Here is a 24,714-nt window from a genome sequence, read left to right as displayed (position 1 = left end):
GCCAAATAAATTTGGTCATATCAGACCTTCAACCTCAGCCAGCCTAGAGGTAAAACAAGTGCTGGGATGAGGTAGGGACAGGTTGGATTCAAATCTCCACAAGGACTTCACCAATCACCTTCCACCCTAAGCTGCAGACTGGTCAGGAAGCCGGGCTGGGTGGGGATCAGGCCGATCAGAGTTTAGATCAGGGTGTTTCAAACCTGCTGTATGAAGTAAGTTTGAACAGTAAAGCTTTGTTGTCACATGGATCTGAGGGTCCCTGGTCTCTGTCTCCCACCACTGACCCCAGGAAAAGCGTGGCCCCCCATGGAATAGTTCCCAAAACCAGAATTCTTTGCCACAACTCAAGTTTGTTATTTGTTACTTTCCCAGCAGACACAGAGAACAATTCCTTAGTCTTTCTCACAAAATCACTTCACGTATTTAAGTACTTTTCCCATGTGTCCCCAGTGTTTCTTTTTGACACAAAACATCCACTTAAAATTAATTTTTTACTAGACATTATATTTTTTAGATTTCTGATCATCCTTATTCACAGTTCTGATCACCCAATTCACATTGTGGATGCCCAAAACTGGAGGTGATATTCAATGCAAACTGAGTAAAATAGAAATTATTTATATCTTTCATATAGAAATGCTAGTACAATCCATTAGGGTATTTTTCTTCTTTCTCATCAGTCTACATCAGCAACTAACATTCAGTTTGCTGTCCTTCTCTCAGGATTTTTTCCCAGAGTTCCTACACAGCTAGTCATTCCCTGTCTCATATCCGTAAATTCTTGGAACTCAGCAATATATCACACTTCTCAAAACGGATTTATTAATGTGATTGCTTCAGCTAGCTCCCTATATATCTTAGTGTGGAAATCATTAAGCTCATGGGAGTTAAGGTTTGACTAATAAATAAAAAAAAAAAAATCTAGTCCATCAATCATCTGTGGGGCTAAAATATCTTTGACACTAAAGCTAGAACAAGTAGTCCTAATGCAGCATATTTTACCACCATCACCCTGTTCACTGTCATGTAGAAGTGCAGGAAATACTGCACTGCTGTTAACCTCTGCTGTCCCCAGGCCAAGAACTGGTACTAACAAACCAACTCAAAGAATACATTAAAATTATTTTTCCATCCTTTACATCTTCAGATAAGAAATGTCTTATCTGAATTGCACTAGAATGCAATTCTAGTGCAAGATATTTCTCTATTTTCTATGCCTCCTTTTGCCTCTTACTCTTGCAGCTTTCACCTTACTTCCTCTACTGCCCTCCCCATGCCAAAAAAAAAAAAAAAAAAAAAAATCAAGACAATCAAGACTACCAGACTCTCATATTCTGCAACAGCAGTGTAGCCTTTGACCAGGCTAAAGAAATGTCTTGCACAGTCCTGAGCTGCTACAAGTTTGCCAGATCTCTGTGTCATACATAACTTTGTCTAGCAGCTTTATTACCATGGGTACAAGGAACAGACCACAGAATCATAGAACATGTTCAGTTGGAAGGGACCCACAAGGATCATTGAGTCCAACTCCTGGACACCCCAAAAGTCACACCATGTGCCCGAGAGCACTGCTCAAATGCTGCTTGAACTCTGTCAGGCTGGTGCTGTGACCAGTTCCCTGGGGAGCCTGCTCCAGTGCCAACCAGCCTCTGATTTCCACCTTTTTCCTAATCTGACCTAATCCTCTTCCTGGCACAACCTCAGGCCATTCCCTCCAGTCCTGTCACTGCTTACCACAGATGAGCCCCCAGGTGCTCAGCCACTCCTGACAGGATGGTGACTTCCAGCCCTTTCACCAGCTGTGCTGTCCTCCCCTGGCCACATTCAAGCACCTGCACAGGCTTCTTAAATGGCGGGGTACAGAACTGTGCTCAGTGCTCAAGATGAGGTCACATCAACACCAAATAAAGTGGGATCATCCCCTTTTTAGCCCAGCTGGTGATGCCGTGTTTGATGCCCCCCAGGATGCAGTTTGCCCTCTGGGCTGCCAGGGCACACTGCTGGCTCCCACTGACAGCCTGCCCCAGATCCAGCACTCCCAGATTCCTTTCTGCAGGGCAGCTCTCCAGCCACTCCTCTCACAATTTATACTTGTGCCCGGTGTAACTTTGTCCTAGGTTCAAAATCTGGCATTTGGACATGTTAAATTTATTATTAGGAAGGTAGCAGAGCAGAGAAAGAGTTAAAGCTAAGTATTAATATGATCCCTTCAAGTATTAAAAAACATCTCTCAGACCACATAGGCTGTTGGAATGAACAACCCATAAGGCTACTCACATCAAATAGTTTATTAATAAAAAATAAGATACTTAATTTGGCATTTGAAACTGTGTTCCAAGAAAATTGTGCATGGTATATAACTCCTCCCATGAAAAGGCTAAACATGGGAATTACAGATATTTAATATAAACACTTGTGCCTATTCCACAGTTTAAATTATCGCATCTATTCACCAATAATGGTATTCCTATTGCTACAAGAAGTTTATAACATCACCAGATTATAATTTTTACAACTTCTATGGGAGACATCAGTCTCAGGGTTACATTTTCTCAAGTGCTGATAAATTCCCCATCTGCACTCCAGCTCAGTTGACAGCCCCTCTGGGTTCCAGGTACGCCAAACACAGATGGTTGTTCTGCAGGGTTTGAGAAAGGGCTGCTCAGATATCAGTTAACTATAATGAAGACCAGGTCCCTGATTGCCAAACTACCTTCAAACACAGGATCCACAACCTTTTTTTCCAGGATGACTTTAGGGAGACAGTATCACAAGAGGTAAGACTATCGTAGCCCTGGCACATCCCTGGCACTCCAAAAGATGGCTACTGGAAAAACTGAAAATCATCCTTGTCAAGGGTAATGTAGGTATTACAGGATTTTGCAACCAGAATAAGCATTTTGGATAATGTGGGAAACTGATTACAGCTGATTAAGAATAGAGGTCAAGCTAATGATTTTGGGGTAAAATCTCCTGGAGTGGGTCAAATGCAACTCTTGGAATAGCTTCAAAGGACTCCATTGAGAGTATCTCCTAAAAAAGTGCAAAGATGCCACAGTGGGATCTGAGCCCAGGAAATCCCAGTTGTAGAGATGCCATAGCCTTCAGCAAGCCAGAAAACCAGGAAACCTGCAGGCAGGCTGCAAATCCTGGCACACCTAATTAAAAAACCTGAGACACTACAGTGTGTGCAAGTGAAACTGTTCTTGCATCTCTTTCCTGGCATGTTATTCTAAATCAAAATTTATCACAACTGTTTAAGAATCTTTGGAAAGCACTGCTTTTTCCAGGTTCTAGATATTGGGATGTTCTGTTTGGACAACAGCCTGCACATCCATGTCACTACCCTGTAAGAGTCTACAGCTTCAATAAAGTCAGACTTAATTACAGGTTTTGGGAGTAAGACACAAGCAATGAATAGGTGATTCTGGTTGCCTTTGCACCCTGAGGAATCAAATATGTCTGTTGCATAGTAGGTTCTGAAAAAATTAGGAACAACCTGTTAGAGGGAAACATGCCTAGTGTAGCTCTACTGTAACAAAAACATTGCACATTATCACAGAAGATCAGGAAAACATTGTAGGATAATTGAATTGATGCTCAGATTTGAAAACTAAATAATGTAACAAAAGCTAAAGGATTTTTCCAAATATTTATAATCAGAATGTTACAGTTGTATCGCAAATTTTTCAAGATACCAACCAAACCAAAAGCTAAATGTAAAATTAATAAAAATCAAGCAAGAGATAACAAAAACAGAAGGAAATTGACTCTTAGAAATACTTTGAAATTCCAAATTTGTCAAGAACTGATAAAACTACTGCTGCAATTATCTAAATACATGAAAAGAATATTCCTACAAGCAGATAAATGCAGCATTCTTGGGTTTATTTTGTCTGAGAGAAGAAATCAAAATCTGATCAATAAGAAGTCTTATTCAGCTTTATTTATGAGCAGCTTGGAGCAACCATACATAAGTCAGATGTTGAAATACATTTTTCGAAGTGCTGAGAAAAAATAAAAATTAAAAATAAAGTCACCAAGCTGTATAGAGAAGACTAAAAAAACATTTTTCCTCCATTTGTGCTAACTTGCAGTTCCTCCTGTTAACAAAATGAATTTTGTTAGTTTGTTACTTTGTACACAACAATAAACTGTTTTTTTCTTTTTTTAACACTTTAAACATATTTCTTTTTTTAGGATTTTTTAAAAATTTATTTCACCAGCTAAGACTGAATAACAAAACTGAGGATCAGTTTATTCTTAAGATCTTTCATGTAGGTCAGCTGGGAGGCACAGTCAGCAACTCAGAAGTAGAGTCAAGAGGGATGTCATTGCCCTTGGGTAGCCAGCATTCATCACAGCAGGCAGCCTTTATTGTCCAGCGTGCTGTAATAGTTTCTCAGTAGGGAAGGCAGCATGTAGTAGCATGATGACGTGCAAGATAATGCCTAAAAACACAAAACTGTTTGAAAGGGTTTGTTAGGAGGGAGTGTTTACAGTGGCAGTGGAAGGGAAGAAAGGCAGAATGACCTGGTTCTCTTTTTAGTCATGAACGCTGGTAAACATTTTTCATTCTGTATCATGTTCAGGGAACCCAAATAAGTTTCCTTCCATTATGCAGTTTTTATTTGGTCATTGCTTGCTTACCTCTCTTCTGCAATTCTCTCCTTAACTCTGCTATTTATGACATCTTTTTTACCCAAAAGAGAAACTGAATATAAGCAAGAAACGCTTAGGTCTTTAACATACAACAAACTGCTTCATAGTTCCTTGTATGATAGGCAGATCAATCTGTCACTGAATGTATTTTACTTACTTGAAATGGCTGGAGAAGCTGAAGTCACAGAATCATAGAATGGTTTCTGTTGGAAAGGACTTGAAGAGATCATCCAGCTCCAATCTCCCTGCCATGGGCAGCAACACCTTCCACTAGACCAGGATGCTCAAAGCCACCTCCAACTTGACCTTGAACACTTCCACTGACAGGGCATCCACTGCTTCTCTGGGCCAACTCTTCTAATGCCTTACCATCCTCACAGAAAATCATTCCTTCTTTATCTAATCTACTCTTTTTCAGTTTAAAGCCATTGAAGTCAGTTATGACTTCATGAGACATTAGTCAGAAGTGACTTCATGAAGTCACTTTATGACTAATTAGAATTAGCTGAGGAAAAAAAAGAAAACAAAAAGGTTTACAGCCAATAATTTTATGCAGGAAAATGGGTAACTCAGATCCAAAATCTTTCTCTGAATATCTGGCCATAGTACAGCATGTTAAGCCAAATTGCAACTGACTGCAAATTTTCCATTAGAGACAAAGGTGCTGTGCACATGGGTATTTGTGCACACACGTGAACGTGAGCAAAAAAGGTAGTGCTTGGCAAGATAGACATTCTCCTGTTTCTCAGTAAGTCTCTTCCAGATTTCCTTGAATCAGATTCTGAAACTCTGTTTACAGCTTTATTCCTAATTAAGCAGCTCCACTCACCTCAAGGAACTCAGTTGCTATACAGTGTGAATTAAAACGGCAGCAGCTGGCATTCTACCACATGGAGTAACGATAGATTCAGTGAAGGACTAAAACACCTGAAGTCAAGATCCAAAATGCCTTCCAGAAACCTGTAAGCTTTTCTAGTGATGCAAGGCGACTCTGATATCAAGTGCAAGAGGCACGAAGCCAAGACAGGGAGTAGGTGAGACAGATGCTTCAGTCTGCTATAGAGTTACTCAATTTTGCTTTACAGAGTATCTGTCCACTGATTGCAAGATACAATGTGCCAGGACAGGATGTGCAGCATGCCATCTTAGCAGTGGTGCAATAGTCTCCAGCATCAGAGCCTACTCTTTTACTTTGGGAAGATGCAGGAGTTCACTAAGCACAAAGAAATAAGCAAAGCTCCTGCAAGATTTTGGGAGACTTCACAAATAAATTAATATAAAATCAATTAAAAGTTCTTCTGATAAAGATATTACTTAGCCATGTGCTCTTTGGTCAGCTTCAGGTATACTTTTAGTTTAAAAAAAGAAGAAAGAATAAATTGATTACTTCTCTGTTAGCAGGGGAAATTGGCTGCAGCCAGCACTTCTGAGTAATTCACACTGTCTAGCTACTTGTTTCTGGATTTGACATTTTTAAATCATGGGGTAAAAAGGTCATGTAAAAGGAAAATGAGTTGCCACACACAGCAGTAGTTAGATCCACAGTCACCACTACACTCTTACTCTGCAGCTGGGATTCATGGATCAAGTGCTGATACTCTGAATGGGCATACAGTAGGAAAAGCTATCCAGGGACTTAACTTTTCATAGAAAAGGCAACAGGAATACTATCACCCCACTGCCAAACTAAAGCACCACTGACACAAGAATAGATATGATTGACAGGGTATAAACTGGGTTGAGGAAAATGCAAAATGTGAAATCTGGTCCTATTTTCTTGGTAAAATCTCCACAGTATTACCCAACCTGACACCTTTTTGGTTGGCTTAATCTTAGAAAGATAAAGTTATGCAAGCAAACTTCCAAGGATGAGATGTCTCTGAGATTCCCACTAAGTAACTTCTGCTTTCGGTGTGAGAAATGGAAGATGCAAGCCACTGGATTATTATTTTACATGTCACAGCAGTAACATCTTTTTAATAATTTTAATTCCTTCTCAAGTACCTTATTAGGAAACAAACCTACTTTATGTTCCTTCAGTCTTGCAGATGTTTTGCTTTCACACAATTATGATATAGTCATACTGCCTCTCAAGACAGTCTCTACTGAGAAGCCAAATTAACACTCAGCACTTTAAAGAGGTAGAATTTAAGAGTTTGGTGTTCACTTTTTTTCAGCCAACTAAATGACAAGCATGATTTATTTTGCCTAATAAAAACAAGAATAAAAAAATGTAATAGAAAAAGACAACAGACCCAGCAGTGGAACACTTAAATACAGCTTGTTATTAATCAATTTATTTCACACAGTGGTTTCTAAGCAGCACAAGTGTATGTGTACTGTGAGCCCATAAAAATAATGGGAGTGAAAAACTGGACAGTAATTCTTAAAGGATGCTGATCACTGAGGATTAAAAGCATTGCATAAGAACATGAAAACAGCACTAGGCCCTCAGCTGTGGGATAATGCAGTTATTTGAGAAATCTGTGGCAGAAAGCTCTGGCTTCCATTTTTTTTTTTTTGGTGCAATTTAGGTAATGGGGAAAATGCGTTATGCTCTTCTGAAGAGGCAGTGATGAAGCACATCCACAATGAGCAAGGTCAAAAACTGTATCTGTTTACAAACAGGCAGATTACAAATCTGCTAACTTGCATCCTGAAAGCTCCTTACTAAGTCAGATTAACATGGAGTTTCTGTTTATCATCCTGACATAGCTAAAGAACATAGCCCAAAGAATACAAATCAATCCCTGTTTTAGATACTGTAAACTTCACTAAGAGCTGCCTGCCTATTTCCTGAATTTACAGGAGAATGTGTACAATATTTCCAAAAAGCTATATAGGAATCACAACTCACCTATCCAGGCTCATCAACTGTAATCTCATCTGTAGCTTAAATGGATTTCTGAAGGTTGAAAAAATAGTTTACTATATTTTATTAATAACTAAGGCCTTCAGCATATGTATGTATACAAAACGGAATTAAGAATCTCTTTGGCCAGCAATGAATAAACAGAACCACCATGTTGAAATGCATAAATCTAGTATGGGGCACAGCCCACTTATGGAGGTTTATGGAGATAATTACTTTAAGTCATTCAGGACTAAGTATATGTAGCAAATTACAGTGATTGCCTGGATTGCCCTGCCTGTCACCCCATCATAGGGTGTTACAATGGTTCTGCCTTTTTGGGAAGCAGAACTACTGTTTAGAAGCATATTTGCTTCTGTCAGAAATCCCATTTTGCAGTGAATGCTGTTTGTCACAGCTCTAAATGTAGTTTTTAGAACTGACATCCTTCCTTTCACTAAGATTAAATTAAGGGTGCAGAAGATAGAAATTAAAGACTCAATATTACATATACACAGAACTTAGGAAAAATTTGGTTCACATATTCTGCCTTGTAATAAACTAAATATCCTTTCCTCTAAGCCCTTAGTCTACTTCTGGGTTAGAGAATGCAAACCATCACTGTTCAAAATACGTTGGTTTATGAATGCACAAATACACACGGGAGAGAAAATAGAAGTGAACAAATATCAGTACATATGTTTAAGAATGTGAGCTCCAGGTGAATAAAGCAGCCCAGATGGCAAGTGATGGTGGCAGAAACATGCTCTGGGTCCACACCTGCTCCCAGAGGGACCTCCTAGCAGGCATCCCTGCAAGAAATCACAGTTTCCCAAGGAGGGGTAGGCAAAATCTGGAAAACAGAAAGATTTTACAGAAGGGACACACTCCCACGAGACTGTGAGGAAAGAGAGCAAGCCACTCACAGAGACTACTGAGTATCAGATTTTGTCTGTGATTAGGCTTATCTTTAAGCTATTACATTTTTATTTGCTGCTATGTGTCTATGACCTAACTATTGTATTTTGCAGCAGCCATATGTAGGTAAAGATTAGAAGAGATCATTCTTCCTGAAAAAATAGTCTTATCTTTTATTTTCTTTTTATTTTTCCTAAGCACTTTACAAAGGAAAATTAAATCTAAAATTAAAAACTGCAACTCACGAGACTGTCTTCAAGATTCTGCTGAAGAACTTCTCCTTTTTTTTTTCTTTTTGCCTTATCTCAGTGCTACATTTTTCCCTAGTTTTCTTCCTGATATGAAAGGATGCTTCTGGGCTTCTTTTTGTTAATTAGAAACAAGATCTCAAGACCAATCTAGCAACATCAGAAGAAGCTATTCCCTCCATGAATACTTCACAGTGATCCTCTGTTATATGACAGGAATTTTAAATATTGTAAAAAATTGCTCACAAAAGGCTGAGCCTAAATTACCAACTTTCAATTGCATATAGAAGAAACAACATTTCACACAATACTAGACACAATACTTCATCTGACAGCTAAAATGCAATTAGAAAAAACTTAAACCTTCCCATTCAAACTGAACTATAATTTCCAAGTAGTACGTGCAATAGAACCTAAAGAATTTGCAAGAAATCTAGGTCAAAGCAATTTTATTTTTGACTTTGTGAAATAAAAAAAAAAATTAAGAAAATTGATGAATCCGCATGAAAATTAACATGTTTGAGAGAGAGAGAGAGAGAGAGAGAGAGAAAGGCACAAACATACTCAAGACAAAATAGATCAGCTTGGACATGAAGCAGTCTGAAACTGTATGTACACACCTAAATATACTAAAAAAGATTTCCAAAGGAGTCCCTCTTTATCTAACATACCACTGGTCCCAGGTCCCAGTCCCAATTTGAAACAAAAAACTTCAAAACAAACTGCACCAGAATAACAGTTTGGATTAGTATCTTCTCCAGATGGAGTTTTCAACTTTATGAGCAACAAGTAGCATGAAATCTTGCTGCCAAAATTATACCCACTCCATTCTGAGCAGAGGAAGAAGCACAGAGATGAATGGAACAATGTAGGTTGCACTGAATACACATCTAAAACAGGCTTTATCCTAAGCACTTGAAAGAACATGTATATTGAATGACTCAAGATATCAACATCAGAGCATTCACTAAAACACAGACTAGAAAAATTCTAAGTAAATGTGTATGACAAGACCAGAGCTGGATCAAAAAAGTCCATCAAACTTCCTAACAAAAGCCTGTAAAATCAGTTCTGTGCTCAGGTTGTACATAGAAATTTGCCTCAGTCAAACAGAAAAAGCAGACTGATTTCACAGAAGGGAGCTTCTTGACTCATAAAACTGAGGTCATAAAGTCACTTCTCAAGAAGAAATTAAAATATAAAACAAATTAAAATTCACCACTGGAGTAATGAAATAGCACATAGGTTTACTTTGTCAAATGAGAGATATTGTAGAAAATGTATGAATCACACTGACAAGGAAGCAATTGAGCAAAAACTACAGCATTTTCAAAAGTAAGAGGCATAAGACTCACAGTTAGATACTCAGGAAATTTAACACCACAACTGGAGAAATTTAAAAGCAGGTTATATCAATTCCAAAAGGATCACTGTAAAATATCAGAAAAAAATGCTCAGTTTGTTAGCATGCACCTAACATCTAGTTTTGCAGCCAAACACCTAACAATGACTCCTTGCTTTTAGTTTTCCTATAACAGCACATAAACAAAAAAAGAAGTTAAAGGGTTGAATTCAGTTACCTGTACTGCCACTTACAAAACATAAAAATGAAAAATGCCATTCTTAAACTTAACCTGAAAAATAAAGACATAGTATTTGTGAGGGCTGAATTTAAGAAAATAAGGCAGTATGTCAAGTAGTTAGGATCATTCATGGATGGAAAGATAGGCACTGTCATTGGGAAATTCAAGAGCAAAGTTCAAATTTAGTTATGCAGAATTCAATGATGGAGCCTGGCAAGATAAGGTCTTGTGTTCACTGTGCCCTGGCATGCAACTTTTTGTCTGATTTCTTCCTGAAAAAATACTCACCACACACAGCTCTTACTCTCTTCAGTGAAAGCCCAACTATTTTTAAACTTTTAAAAATCAGTAAGAATTTAGCACTGCAGAAAATCATGCCTAGCAATGACTGAATTTAATTCTATTTAGGAACAGCCAAGACCCAAGATTTAGAACAGCAAAAAATATCAGCACAGACATTACACTGCTTTGACCTTAGCATTGGAACAGAGTAGCCAATTATATGAACCTTTTATTGTGATATTTCTTTTTTTGTTTTCTGGCCAATTACAGGTACAGGGATAAGACAGGAGCCACAAGCACCACATGTACTCTTTTATGTTTTGCTTTCATCATTAGGAATGCTACAAATGCTACCAATACTAGAGTTTTCTTATTTTGAAGATAATTTATGCCATGACAATTAAGTTCTGTTGAAGCCCTAGATTCTATCTTATGAAGCTGTAATTCCACTTAAAATTCAAAAGACAAACAAATTAATTATTTGTTTTTTCAGAGAACCATGAAATTATGAACTGTTACTATTGTTTTGTGAACCTTTACCGATCAAGTTGTTTGAGAACATTTCTTTAAATCTACTTGGGACTGAAAACAGCATGGAAACATAAAAAGGACTGATAAACCTGGAGAGACTCAGAGGTATTTGCATTATAATATTAAAGTGCAAGAAGTTGACAGAAAACGGTAACTGAAAAGACAGATCTCAGACAGAGAAGCCTCATGAGAGAATATCATGCAAATGGCAAGCACTTCAATTTTAAGATGGATTTGCAATTGACTATTTGTGAGTGTTGATAATGCCTTAAGATCAATAAGACAGAAGTGAAATGTGGTGGGTATTCAAGTCTCCATTTGCAGAGTTTTAAGATTTATAAATGCTCACATGGGACATTTCAATTACAGAAGAAGAAAATGGGACCTAGTTATGCCTTTGTAATAAAGTAAATTATACAGTTAATCTTTTTCTAATTAAAACTTAGAATTGGTTTTAAATTTTTTCTTATTCTTTTTCCTTAGAAACATATATCTAGGTATTTCTTAATGTTCTAATTTATTTAGCAAATCATTATGAATATGAAAACCATCAAAAAGTTTAAGTAATGTCTTATTTTTTATTATTAGATTCAACTCTATATGCAATGATACCAATGATAACAGTGCTGCTTGCTCAAGTGCTACCAAAATGACACTGGACATTCATTCCACTGTTTAGTAGCCTGATTTTTAGGATTACAATAGTAGAATTGAAATCAGGGTTGAGCAAAAACATCACACATTACCAACCAAACATTTTGACAGATCACTGAATAAAGGTCAGAAACATGCCTGCTTTAGGAGGCTGTTCTCAGCAGGTTAACACAGGAAGTCAGCGATATGGGACTCCCCTGGATCTCAGTAGCGGAGGAGGAAGGGGTTCTCATGTATTCTTGCAGTTCCGGGTGGAAGTCCAAAGGAAAGCCTACATGTGCGTCATCCTCAAGCTTAGCACAGTTCTTTTTTTAGCCAAAGGGGGCTTATCTTATTACCCTTCTTAGCTGTGATGTCCATGTATAACCTGAGAACTGCATCATCCCAAAAAGTACAGGCAGCACAGAGAAAATGGGACTTCCAGACACCTGTGCCCTGCAAATGCCTAACTGACACTGTTGTTAGTTCAGCTTTGTACATCTTGTTCATGTAAAATCATACTGCTTCTTTTCTCTTAATTCAGGTAAAACTGATACACTGTAAAGATTAAACCCATGCCTATGAGTTTTAAAATCTCATTTGGCTTTGTTGAACTAGACTGGAAGTCAGTATTTTTTCTGCCTGGCTGGATGCACACAGGAGTTTTTCACCATCAGCTGATGATTTAGGCTATATTTGTGCATAGTTTCCTCTATTCTGTTTCTGGTATTACACTGAGGCTATTAAAAGCAGTTTTCACATAATTTCAGGTGGTCTGCATTAGGCACTTTTTCCAGCAATATTCAACCATGGCACTTGCAAAGCGATTCAGGGAATAAGAGGAGCAAGAGTGACAACATACATTCTTACCAAAATTACTTCACCACTACCCAACAGAACAGGAGGCCACAAATTACCTCCCCTTCACTGCAAATGCATGCACATAATGGGGGTGCTGGCGAACAACAGAGCCCTCTGACAGAAACCAAACACTATCACATAATTGAAATAAAATTTCAACACTTGTCAGAGGTTATTTATTTAATGTTGGTGCAGGCTTACAAATTCTCCATTCATGTAGAAAACTCACTACCATGACTATAGCCTCATAAGTAAGAGATGGAGCTTAGCCTGCACCAATATAATTACAACATTTTCTGAGTCACAGACAAAAATCTGGCCCATGTTGATACATTATGCAGAGCATCTATAAAAATGACTGTGCTGAAAGCATTAAATAAGAGCCATGACCATGGAATGGGAAATGTCATTATTGATTCCACAATACTAAATTTATCCTTCACACAACAAATAGAGGGACATGAAAAAATGAACACCTCAAAAAGATAATAAGAAATTCAACAACAAAAGAGTCCACTGCCTACTAATTATTTTTATTCAGGTCACCCAGTATATAAGCCAATATTTACCAAAACATGTGAACTGTGAACTACAATGTTTCAAGGTCATTCCTTTCCAGACATAAACAGGATTTTAGCAGGAATCAAATTAATTGGAGGAGAATGAAGGGGGGTTTTGCTCTATTCCTGTAATCTCTGTTTTACTGGCAAGCACAGTAGAGGTACTTGCAATTTTTGAAACAAAAGAGTTACACAAAATACTGCAGTATAAAAAACTTGTGCAAATCATTTTTCTTGCCATGTCAGGCTGGGAATTGCAAAGAACAAAACTTTTGTTCTTTGTTCCTATCTATACTACAATTAAAATACTCAAGGGTTTATATCACAGAATGAGTTCTCTCCTGACCACACCACCAGCAATATGTTTTGCAGCCATTCTCTCCATTGGGGTGAACAACATTTAGGTACCATTCACATAAAAAAAAATAAATCACAAAACCAGTGGTGCTTCACCAGAAAATTCCTCATGTGCTTTAAAAGCTGATTAAGAAAATACTACAAATTCATAGTTTTAGTAGCATGCATATCCAGTTCATGGCAGCTTAGTTCCACCAATTAACCAGAAAGTAGAAGACAAAAAATAACATGGACCTAATTATAATAAATATATAAATATAAACATGATTGCTTCTCTATTGATGAATAGAAGGTAGGAATATTATCCACACATGCTCAAAGCTGTTAGCAATACACTATCTGACCCTTCACCAACACATAGGAAGAACCTATTTTTCACTGCTTGTTAATTTGTAGAGCTGAGCTGTTCAAGGGAAAATTATCCAGCTCTTCTATATGTTAAAATAAAATTAGTCAAAGTCTTTTCTTGTCCTGGACTCTACAGCCCGATGAAGTAGCTTTTCAAGGGAAGGGTTAAGCTTCTTTGTTTTACTGAGGAACTATTGTTGTCTGTACAGTTTTATTTGGTTTAGATCATAAATTCATAGCAAAAACATCTGTTGATAGGAAAGATCAGAACTGGATCTGATCTTTCAAATCAAATACAGATAGCATGCAAGAAAGAAAAAAGTACAAGTTTAGGCAGGAATTTCAATGTAGTAGTACTCATAGAGACTAAGCCATAGTTTCTGTAATCTCCTATCACAAGCTTTATTAGTCAACACCTTAATTTAAGATTGAAATTAAATATTGTTCTTGTAGCTCACCTTTAACCAACCATTCTCAAGTAATTTTATGATACTAGGCTCCCAAAGTGCAACCATCCTTAAAACACTCCCCTAGTGGTCTCACATAAATTACTTTTCTGCATCAGCATTTTTTAAAAAAAGGAAAACTTAGTGTAGCCAACTAGCAATACTAAAAGTGTATGCATAATAACTAAAGACTCAAAAAAGCCAAAGTATGCAGAGGCAGGCTAGATGATTTGGGGTAGGCAGAGAAAAGTTTTGACCCAAATGGATACCACAGATTCAGTGCTGTTCTTCATTTTTAGGAGTCGTGCACTCTTACAAGTACATTAAATCATTATGATATAAACGCAAATGCTCATTTGCACAGAGTAAAACTTTCCTTCATCCAAAAAGATACATATATTTTGTGCATTTTATGTTCTGCTTCAACATCAAGGACCTACTTGAGACAACATCAAAACAAGTATCACAAAAAATTACTGTTTCAAAGAACAGAAACTTTTTCTAAATATCACATACTAGGGAACAATGACAGTAATCTTGTTTTAGCTGAGATGATTTACCAGAATGAAGTCTTTCCTGTGTTCTCCTAACTGTTCTTACACGAGACCATAGATATGTGTTAGGAGAAAGCAACTTACAAGGTTATATTCTGAAGTCCTTCAGGAATAATGTTGTGTTTCTAATCCACAATCAAGAAATGGATGATAAGCTTGTTTTCTTTGGGGAAAATACTATCATTTTACCTTTCTTTACCTGTGAAGAGGTATGATTAACAATGCACCAAGAACAGTCTGGAAGATGTAATAAGATTGTCTTTCAAGTTAGCCCATTACTTGTTTCTTAAGCATAAACACATTTGCAGGATTCAGATGTCCTACAGCTCAGAGTTGGTCACAATCATTAATTTATCACAGTTCAGGTTGTATTAAATGGGAATCTTCCTACACAAAGACACATGACAAAACACTAGTGGTTTAAAATTGCAACAGTCCAGAACTCCAAACAAACTTGAGTAATATAATCCTGGCACGGAAACTGAATGCTGGACGCACTGAAATTTGCATGGTGCCACTGGTGAAGCACTGTGGTATAAAATGTCAGGTACAAGCACCTAGAACACTACAAGCTGCTGACACCAGCTTCACTGCCTCACACCATACCAGTCTGTATTTCTGTAGATTGGCACAATTTATATTCATTTAGCCCAACTTTTTTTCAGACTACTCTTTAAAATCCTTCTAATAATCATCACAGAATGATTCAGGTTGCAAGGGACCTCAATGATCATCTGGTTCCAACCCTCCTGCCATGGGCAGGGGCACCTTTCACTAGACCAGGTTGCTCAAAGCCTCATCCAGCTTTGCCTTCAACACTTTCAGGGATGGGGCACCCACAGCTTCTCTGGGCAATCTGTGTCATGTTTCAACCTCCACTGAACATAAAATTACCTAAATCATAGGTATTAAAGCACATTGGTCAATGCTTTTGCCCTTACACAGGTATAAAACTGGCAAATGTGAATTAGTACACCTGGAAAACTTTGGAAAATTGAGTTATTGTGCTTTTCAGAGGAAGTTATTAAAACCAAATCATCTTATTATCTAAAGATCTACTGGCTTACATAGAGGTATACATTTGGAAAACTAAAACCAGAAAACTGATCTACAACATGACTGAGCATTTTAAAAATGTGGAATAAATAAAGGACTTTTTTTACTTTTTTTTCTTTCTTCTTCCTTTTGGATTCACTCAGACAGCAACAGACAGGTACTTTCAATGTAGTGAGTTGTAATTAAAATAACTGCAAAGGGGAAGTAGAAAACAGGATGCAATTAGCAGTTACAGGAATGTGGAGATCACGGAGATGGAACAATTTCCTCCCTATCAATGACAACTTCGTATTTCCTCAAGATTTCCTTTATTTCAGCTGAAGAAAGATCCATGAGATCCAACCACTGGTATCTTATGTTCCCCAAAGGAGGTGACAGAAGATGATATATCTATTCATTAGGAGAATTCATTTTTACTGCCCGATGCCTCAAAATCTCACCAAACGTCTGCCTTCAGGCGTGTACCTGTGAAACTGAAGTGGTTAGAAGTGACTGAGGGCATACTGGGAGGAGCAGTAACAAGTTTGCATTCTGCCTGTGCTACAGTTTCACCATGTTTGACTCACAGGACCTTGAAATTTGGGGAAGGCAGAAGGTAAAGGAACCTGGGGAAAGTATGTATGGGAAGGCGAGGGTATCTCTTCTGGATGTTGCTCAATATTACTATATTTGCAATACCTTCCCTTTAAAGCTTCGTTGAGGTCAAGCTTTATATCAAGGAATAATCTAAGCCTTACTCAAAACTTCCTGCAACACTATCTGCAACATTTTCTGCAACATTTGTGACAGAACTGCAGAGACAATTTGTTGCTCGCCGTGTCCCAGTAAAAAAGGCGGCACAGATTGCCCACAGAAGTGGTGGATGCCCTATTCACTGGCAGCGTTCAAGGCTTGGTTGGATGGGGCATTGGGCAGCCTGTTCTAGTGGGAGATGTGCCCATGGCAGGGCAGCTGGAGCTAGATAATCTTTAAGGTCCCTACCTATAATGTCTGGTTACATTTCATTCCAAACCTTGCAAACTCCACCCAGCCATGCTGCTCCTCCCCCTGGCCAACGACAACCACTGCCTCCATCTCTGGGTTTAACCACTTTGCAGACCTCTGCTAGTGCTGTTGGATATGATGTATATATGCACTAGAGTTCCAGCAGACATATAAGATGATTTTGATGATATTTCCTTTATGGAGTGAAGGAAAAGTATCACACTCACCAAAAACAGGACCATTTGTACCTTAATTCTGCCTTATTTGCTTCTGCATGCATTCTCTTACTCTCACTGATGATTATGCAGACTGTTACACAGATCTCTTCTTTCACAGCCACATTGCCAGTACAAGGGGCTTTTCTCCCCCAGTTCAGAAGGTTGGTTGTACTTTGATGGGGACTTCATTAGGTACCAACACCTCATATACTGTGGCTGCTATTTTCAACACGGTTAAGAGCCACAGGTCACCAAGTGTCTGAACAATCTTCTCCAAAAGGAGAGATTAACAGCTTTACACAATTTTCAGTTATGTCTTCACAGAGCACTGCACTTGTTTCCACCAACACTCAGAGAGCACCATTTACTGAGTAAGCATGTAAGGTATTTGGTGTCTAGTGTGATCAGAGTTGTTCAACCTATAGCCTTAGGGTACTCTAGTTAAGTTCTGCTAGGATACTTCTGCCAGAAGTATCAATTTCCCCATGAGCCTCTCCAAGTATCAGAGTATTTCACCAACATTAATGAACTTATCCTTTTCATATCATGCTCTGTTGTGCAGCTAGTAATATCTTCATTTTACAGATGTTACTGCCATTTCAGTTACTGCCACCTCAAAAGATTCCTTACAATTCCTTATACTTAGCTATTCAACTGTTCCCATTTTAGAGGTGTCTAAGTCTCCTATTGCTTCAGGTAAAACTTCTCACTGGAGCACAAACTCAGGTATGTAAGATTTCAGGTAAGGCAGACCTCAGTGGAAAAAAAAAAAAAAAAAAAAAAAAAAAAACCCACAAAAAGGAGGTATGACAGTTTGCATATGCAAAGGGTTTCACAGTCAAGCATTCCACATGGACCAGCCAATTCCTGCTACTATCATCCTTTCTGGCATATGGAAACTGCATGCAAAGAAAGACACAATTTATTTTTGCCATGGTAATATAGTATGGCAACAGAAGGTATGAGTGGGAATTCTATCAGTAGTTTAAGTCCACAAATAAAATTAGAGTGGTTCTTTGAAAGCTATTCAAGCAGAAAGTACAACACAGGGATTGAGATTTCATGTAGAAGTGAGATTGACTACTAATGAGTTAGCATTAGTCCTATGGCTATAATATTTCACTGCAGTTAGTGTTTATAGTCACTCCAGGAAAAATGAAAAAAGGAAAAATAAAAGTAATCCCAGAGAAAATTACTGAAAACCCAAGGACAGTAACAATAAGATTCCAATCTAGAATTAAAGCCAGAAGAAAAAAACCATTTTGTTTCCCATTGCATCCTTTTTTCTTGCAATTGCTTCTAGTCCTGGTTAAGAGTTTTTTCCTTCTCTAAAGGGGATTTAAAAGCTGTTACAGTTTCTCTTTCCAGAAGCTACAAAAGATGTAATATTAATTGATCAATCACCTTGGAATACCCTTTTATCAACAACATGGATGCTCTGGCTTTTTTGTTCAACAAAATGCATAAGACCACTTGGAATTCAACTGTCAAAAATTCATATGACTGAATAGATTGGATTTACATCAGTGGTATACAAATATCAATTTCTGAAATAGAACAGTATTAATAATTTAAAATCAGAAAGGAAGTAAAAGAAAACTCACAAGTGAATCCAATTGCACTGCAGTAACTATAAATATTCACACTTTTAGTGTGCTCTGTATTATTTATGAAATATGATTTATTACTAAGGTTTTATATAGCTATGGTTAGGTTAAGGAATATCTAATAATGTATTTACAGTTATTTTAGGAAGTATCTTCATGGAATCTGATTGTGTTATGCTCTGGGGAAAACCACAGTTCTGACTACAGTATCAAAGTCTTATCTTTGTATGCATGTCATATATAAAGTTTATGTAAAGATTTCTGGGTGCTATTTATCTATGCAAGTATTTCAGTTGAACTATGTTTTACCTATGAAATTTGTTTCACATCTATGCGTCCCAGAAGCATTTTATATGAAGGAACACAGGAGGCAGACAATTCTTTTCTGCTTCCACAAGTCAAGTTCACAGTGAAATAAATGAGAATTGTATATATAATGTCTGGAAAGAAAAAGCATACCATTTAAGCAGCCATGCTACGAGTTCACATTGCATATTTTTTCTCCAAATTTGGTGCTTGGGTGGGTGAGATCACCCACTGAAGACAGACAGGATGGATTCTAGTAATCTATCCTGATGGCTGTGAGAATACCTTCCAGAACAGAAGTGGGTACCAATGGTATCAACTGAACAAACAAGGTGCCTACACTTTCAGGAGGCAATATTTCCAGAGTCATCCCAGGTTTGAAACAGAACTGCTACAGCTTTGTTTTACATGGTCAGTAAGAAACATCATACATCCATGATTGCAAATATGTCAACTGCTCTTCACAGGGATGCAAAGGGTGAATGTCCCAAAGTGTCAGTCTTTGGTCACTGATGACTGAATAATGTGTAAACTGCAGCAGTGGATCTTGCACAACTAAGGCTCCCATCCACAGCCTAACAAAGTTCCACAGAAATGGTCTTGTTTTTGCTAAGGTCTGTTAAACTCTGCCTACTGTTCACAATTCTTTTCATTCATCTTTCACTGTCGACTACTGATAGATTTCCCAACAAAGCATAAGACAACTTGTACCTACTTCACCATGAGAGCTTTCTTTACAGTCTCTCTTTCCTATTAGGGCCCTGATTTTTCATGCCCTTACCATTTAATTTGTGTGCAAAGGTACTGCACATTAGGAAAAGCATTTGCATCCAGGATACAGTAGGTGCATAGCTTCCAAGAGACAGAAAACAGTCTAACTGACAGACACAAAAATAAAACAGGATTGAAAATACATAAACAGCAAAAGATTTTATGAACTCAGTCTTATCAAGAGGCCTTCATCAATTGATACAGATTTTCCTATTAAAAAATTTAAGTAGCTCTTTAAACAGGCAAATAGCCAGACCTGATAGCCGGAAGTTGAATAAAAACACTAGCCTAAAAATTAGATAATAATAGCAACAACTTAGGGTAATTAATAACTGGAAAGTGCACAATGGACATACAAATGTTGAGAGGGATTTACCCCAAAATATTAAATTAAGAATTTTTTTTTTCTAAGTGGTAAGTCTCATCAAATCACTTCAAGTCCCTCAAGGTCCCTTCAAGTTTTACAATGCCCACACCTGTCCTGGGGAAATCTCCTTGTTCCTTCACAAATTTTAACTCTCCTTTTCAAATCAGTCAGGCTTCTAATGTCGACCCACTGTTAAACAAAGTACTAACCTTGGGGTTGGGGAGGGTAGTGAATATGGCCCAAATCATAAGGAATAACAGCTCACCAGAAATACATAAATTGATTTAGACTTATCACTCTAAGCCTGAAAATAACCAGCTCCAGCAAAAAGAAAATAAAGAGGAGACTGATACACTTTTCATATTCTCAAGCTATTCATGAAGGAACTCACACAATTCCATTTTTTCCCCTTATGTTACCATCCCAGTGCTATATGGGCAAGACATTACACATTGGCCCCAGAGAAAGTCCAATCCTTTGTTTTGTGACAGGCAGGGTTTTTGCTCTTTGTTCATGCTCTGCTGAGAACTCCATTATGACACACATCCAGCTTGTAGCTGTCCTCTCTGTCTTCCCTTTGCTCCCATGTCAAACATCCCTCTTCTTCCACGATTTCTCAATCATCAAATAACAAAGATAATAAGTGTACTCCTGAGGAGTAACAAAGTGATCCTTGTGACATTCAAGAGTTAGGGAGCCAAACCTCAAATTAGCTCTCAGTAGATCACGGAAGACTGACACAGGTTTATGATCTTCCCCCTACTTCTCTCTCTCATTTCACCCTATTAGTAGGCAGTAGAATAACAACAACAACAACAACAACAACAACAACAAAAAAGAAAAAAAAAATTAAATATGTCTTCAATCCCTGTTTTGCCAGAGTAATGTAAGAAAGCAGAAAGTCATTACTTGCTTCAGTGTATAGTTGAGAGATACAGCAGTAGCTTTACATACAGGAGGAACTCACTACTCGTACTGCTGCAGCCACAGATAAGGTTTTCCTGTGACAGGGGCATCTGCTCCATCTGAAAGATTTTAACCTGCAGATCAAATAACTTCCTGTTTTAAAGTGCATGACACATCATGAGATATCCAGGAGCTACCATCTCTGTATCTATATCTAATCTTCAGTAAAACTTGTTGGAGCAGATGCTGGAATAGCAGGGTAATTTACAGCTCACTGCTGCAGGAGCCACACAAGCATCTGGCCCAGGCACAAAATACCTCTGATGATATAAGAGAGCAATGTTTGAACATCTGAAGGTCTTCCCCACGGCTTCAAAACATGCACAATTCTTTGCCTATCTCAAAATGCTCCTTCTGCCTCCGATGGCAGCTGTTCACACACCAGAGACACCCTACCTAACAAATATCTGCTGCAATGAACAAGGAAGCCGTCCCACGTTCAAGTAAATGGCTTTACTAAACAAAAGTATCAGTATCTCCTGAGCTAAGCCGTTCACAATCATGTAACAATCTTGTGCTAATCTGACACCCGACCAGGCTTGCCAGCAGTAACTGCTTGCTCCTGTAAGGTTGTCACCTCCCATATGTGTCAATAGTACACATAATTTAATGGTTTTGCTACAGTAACTTAAGAAACAACAGCAACTTACTAAAGGGTGAAGAAGAAGTAAGTCACAGCAGCTCTCCAACAAAAACAAGTATGCAAAGACCTTGTGAATGAACACACGATCATCAGTGCTGACAATCCTAGACTACTGCCTACTGCTACCAGCCCTAAAGAATCATCACGTCCCTATGAGAAAAATTTATGTCATTATTATCGGGGTTTGGGGATCTGGGGGATGGGGGGAGGAGAAAGGAGGATATAGTTTTTAAGTGAAATTCAACTAAAAAAGAAGTATTTTGACATTTCTTTTAACAGTTCTGTTATTCCCCCAAATCCAGGAGGAGTAAGTATGTATATTTCCTACAATGCAAGATGACACATTTTTTTTTAAACAAACAAACCCATGGAAGATATTTCTTTAAATTAAGTGAAGAAAAAAGTTTTTACAGAAAGATATGCACTGTGAAAGAAGATTAGTTACCTTTTTTTTTTTTTTCTTTTTTCTGCTTAAAGGGAAATACAGCTGTGCAAACACTGCAGCTGCTAACCAGACAATACGTAACCCCACTGTTACTATAATAATTTTTTCATCTCCACTAGTTGGGCTCAAACCTGGACAAGAAAAAATAATCAACTGAGACTGCACAGGAATTATAATTCACAACATATATTTTAAGGATATCCTTATAGGCTCTACTAGCATATGCTTGACTATCAAAGAATCCTTATCTGGTTAGGATGCTGAAACAATTCTATTAATATGTATGACCTCTGAAACTAAAATAAATAGTATTAAAACATCCTAACAGTAAAATACAACCCAAATAATTAAACAAATTATTACTCCAGGAACATAAGGAAAGGCATTTGGCATTTTTAACATTCCAACTTTGACTATTACTCATATTTTAAATAAATTTATTCTTTAAAATACCAGGTATTATTTCAGATCAAATCCAATCACATGAGAAAAATGGCAGGTTGCCATGCACAAGAATTTCCCTTCTTATTTCTCACTATGCTATCAACATAGGCTGTTCTTTCTTGCTGCATTTTCTTGTGGTCTTTTACAAGCATCAACTCAATAATTCAATTTTCCCCCATTATCGCATACTCATAAAAATGGAACTGACAGGGCAGCAGTTTATTTGTGCACAAACCAGAGCCGAATCACATAAACTGGCTTTCAGAAACCCACGGATCAATTGTTACTCTCTGGGAGCGCTGCCTCGGCGGGCAGAGTTGAGGGAGTTTCATTTGGGAGAAGGGAGAAGTTGAAGAGTTGCAGAGGTATGGAATCCAGGAGTCTTCCAGTCTCCACATAAAGCTAATTAACAGACACAAGGATATACACAGTAGGAATGGCATCTCCTGCGTATGTGACTATTTTTAAATGCACCTAAATTCTGACGAGGCTCAACATACAGACATTTAAGCTTATATGAATATTCATGTCTGAGTACTACACCAAATCTAAGACATTGTGCAAAAATAAGCAAGGCTTAAAAATGTTAAAAGTTGGGTCATTAGACTGACAACACCTACAGACATAGTCAGATGAAAATTAAGACAGGCTGTCCACAAAGAGCATATTACTGGCCCTCAGTCCAATTCTTCCACCAGTGACACGCTAAGCCCTTCAAGTTCCCCTTCCCCTGTTATGATTTTAATTAGAAAACTATCTTAATACAACTTTGCAAACATCAAAAACCTTCCTTTGAATAGGGAAGCAGCTTCTGAAACCTTTCCTCGGTTTAGAGCACATGAAAAGAAACTAGGTACACCATGCTGCTTTCAACGTCAAGTGAAAAACTTTATGTTCCCTAGTATTAGGAACAAGTAGCGTTAAACCCATTTACAGGTGAACTGAACAACAAAACAACCATTTTTAAAATTAGTATAAAAATACCATTTTCAGAGACAAAACTCTCGGGGCACACTTCGGTATTGGTTTGTTACTTACAATAAGTTAAAACACTGCACCTCCTCTAAACTGAAAGAACACCTAGAATAAATTGTCACACGAGAGAGCAAAAAACCTGTGTCGTTACAGATTCTCTCCGCAAACTGCTTCTTTCCTGCGGCATCATCTGTTAAATCAGAAACTCCTTTGAACACCGCATCCTAGCCGACTCTTACGGTGCGCTGGCTGCGCCGACACTCGCTCGCTATTTTCGCATCGCGCCCTCTCCGCGGGGCCAGCGCAGCCGCCCGCCTCTCCCAGCGCCGCTCGCAGCCGCGCACCGCGCTCGGACCGCACCGCACCGCGCTCGGACCGCACCGCACCGCAACGCGCGGGGCCGCACACGCACCAAGGGGACGCGCTCTCCCGCCGCCGACCCGTGCGGCGCGGACCCGCCGTGGCCGAGCCGAGCCGGGCCAGGCCGCGAGCCGCTGACCCGGGGGGTGCAGCGGAGAAGTTGCGGCCGCCCCGAGGCGCGCACCGAGACGGACAGGTGCAGCCGGTCCCGCCGCGCGTCCCGCCCGGCGCCAGCCCCCAGGGGCGCGGGGCGCCGAAGCCCGAACACGAACCCCTGCCCCGGGCCGCCCCTGCGGCGCGGAGGCGGCACCGAGGCGGCGGCTGCCGCCCCTCGCCCGCCGCCCGCGCCGGCACCGCGCCCGCGGACAAACTTACTTGCGGGCGGCGGCGGCGGCGCCCGCGCCCTCCTTCCCGCGCTGCGAGCGAGCGCAGCCCCGGCGCGGCGGCCGCTGCCGAGCGCGTTCGGACATGCTCAGTCCCCCCGCCGTGCGGAACCTACCACCGGGGGGGACGGGGGAGCGCGGAGAGAGAGGGGGCAGAGCTGGATGCTACCAAGAGGACGCGCTAAAAATAGGCGCCGCAGAAAGGAACAGCTGGAGCTTAAAGGGGCGGCGGCCCCGCGGTCCCCGCAGCCCCGGGCCAGGGACGCCTCCTCCCGCCGCACGGGCCCTCCCCGCCGAGCCACCGAGAGCCTCTGCAACCGGGGCCTGCGCTGCCGCGGGGCTCTCCCCGCCG

General features: G+C 39.2%; 1 protein-coding gene across 2 annotated transcripts in view; it reads right to left on the bottom strand.

Moving 5' to 3' along the window:
• The window catches only part of OXR1 (oxidation resistance 1), a 257,574-nt gene extending 233,128 nt beyond the window's left edge, over positions 1-24,446 (bottom strand). Inside the window, exon 1 of one of the 2 annotated variants that reach the window (XM_041470770.1) lies at positions 24,355-24,446. The gene's annotated coding sequence lies outside the window, so the exon portion shown is untranslated. Of the gene's footprint in view, positions 1-24,031; positions 24,049-24,354 lie in introns of those variants that run through there. The other variant, XM_041470775.1, reaches the window with a different exon arrangement.
• Between the last annotated feature and the right edge of the window lie 268 nt (positions 24,447-24,714).

Source organism: Pyrgilauda ruficollis, unplaced genomic scaffold (assembly GCF_017590135.1).
Source record: "Pyrgilauda ruficollis isolate IOZ18807 unplaced genomic scaffold, ASM1759013v1 scaffold25, whole genome shotgun sequence".
Classification (NCBI taxonomy): domain Eukaryota; kingdom Metazoa; phylum Chordata; class Aves; order Passeriformes; family Passeridae; genus Pyrgilauda; species Pyrgilauda ruficollis.
This window is presented reverse-complemented; position numbering and strand designations above follow the sequence as displayed.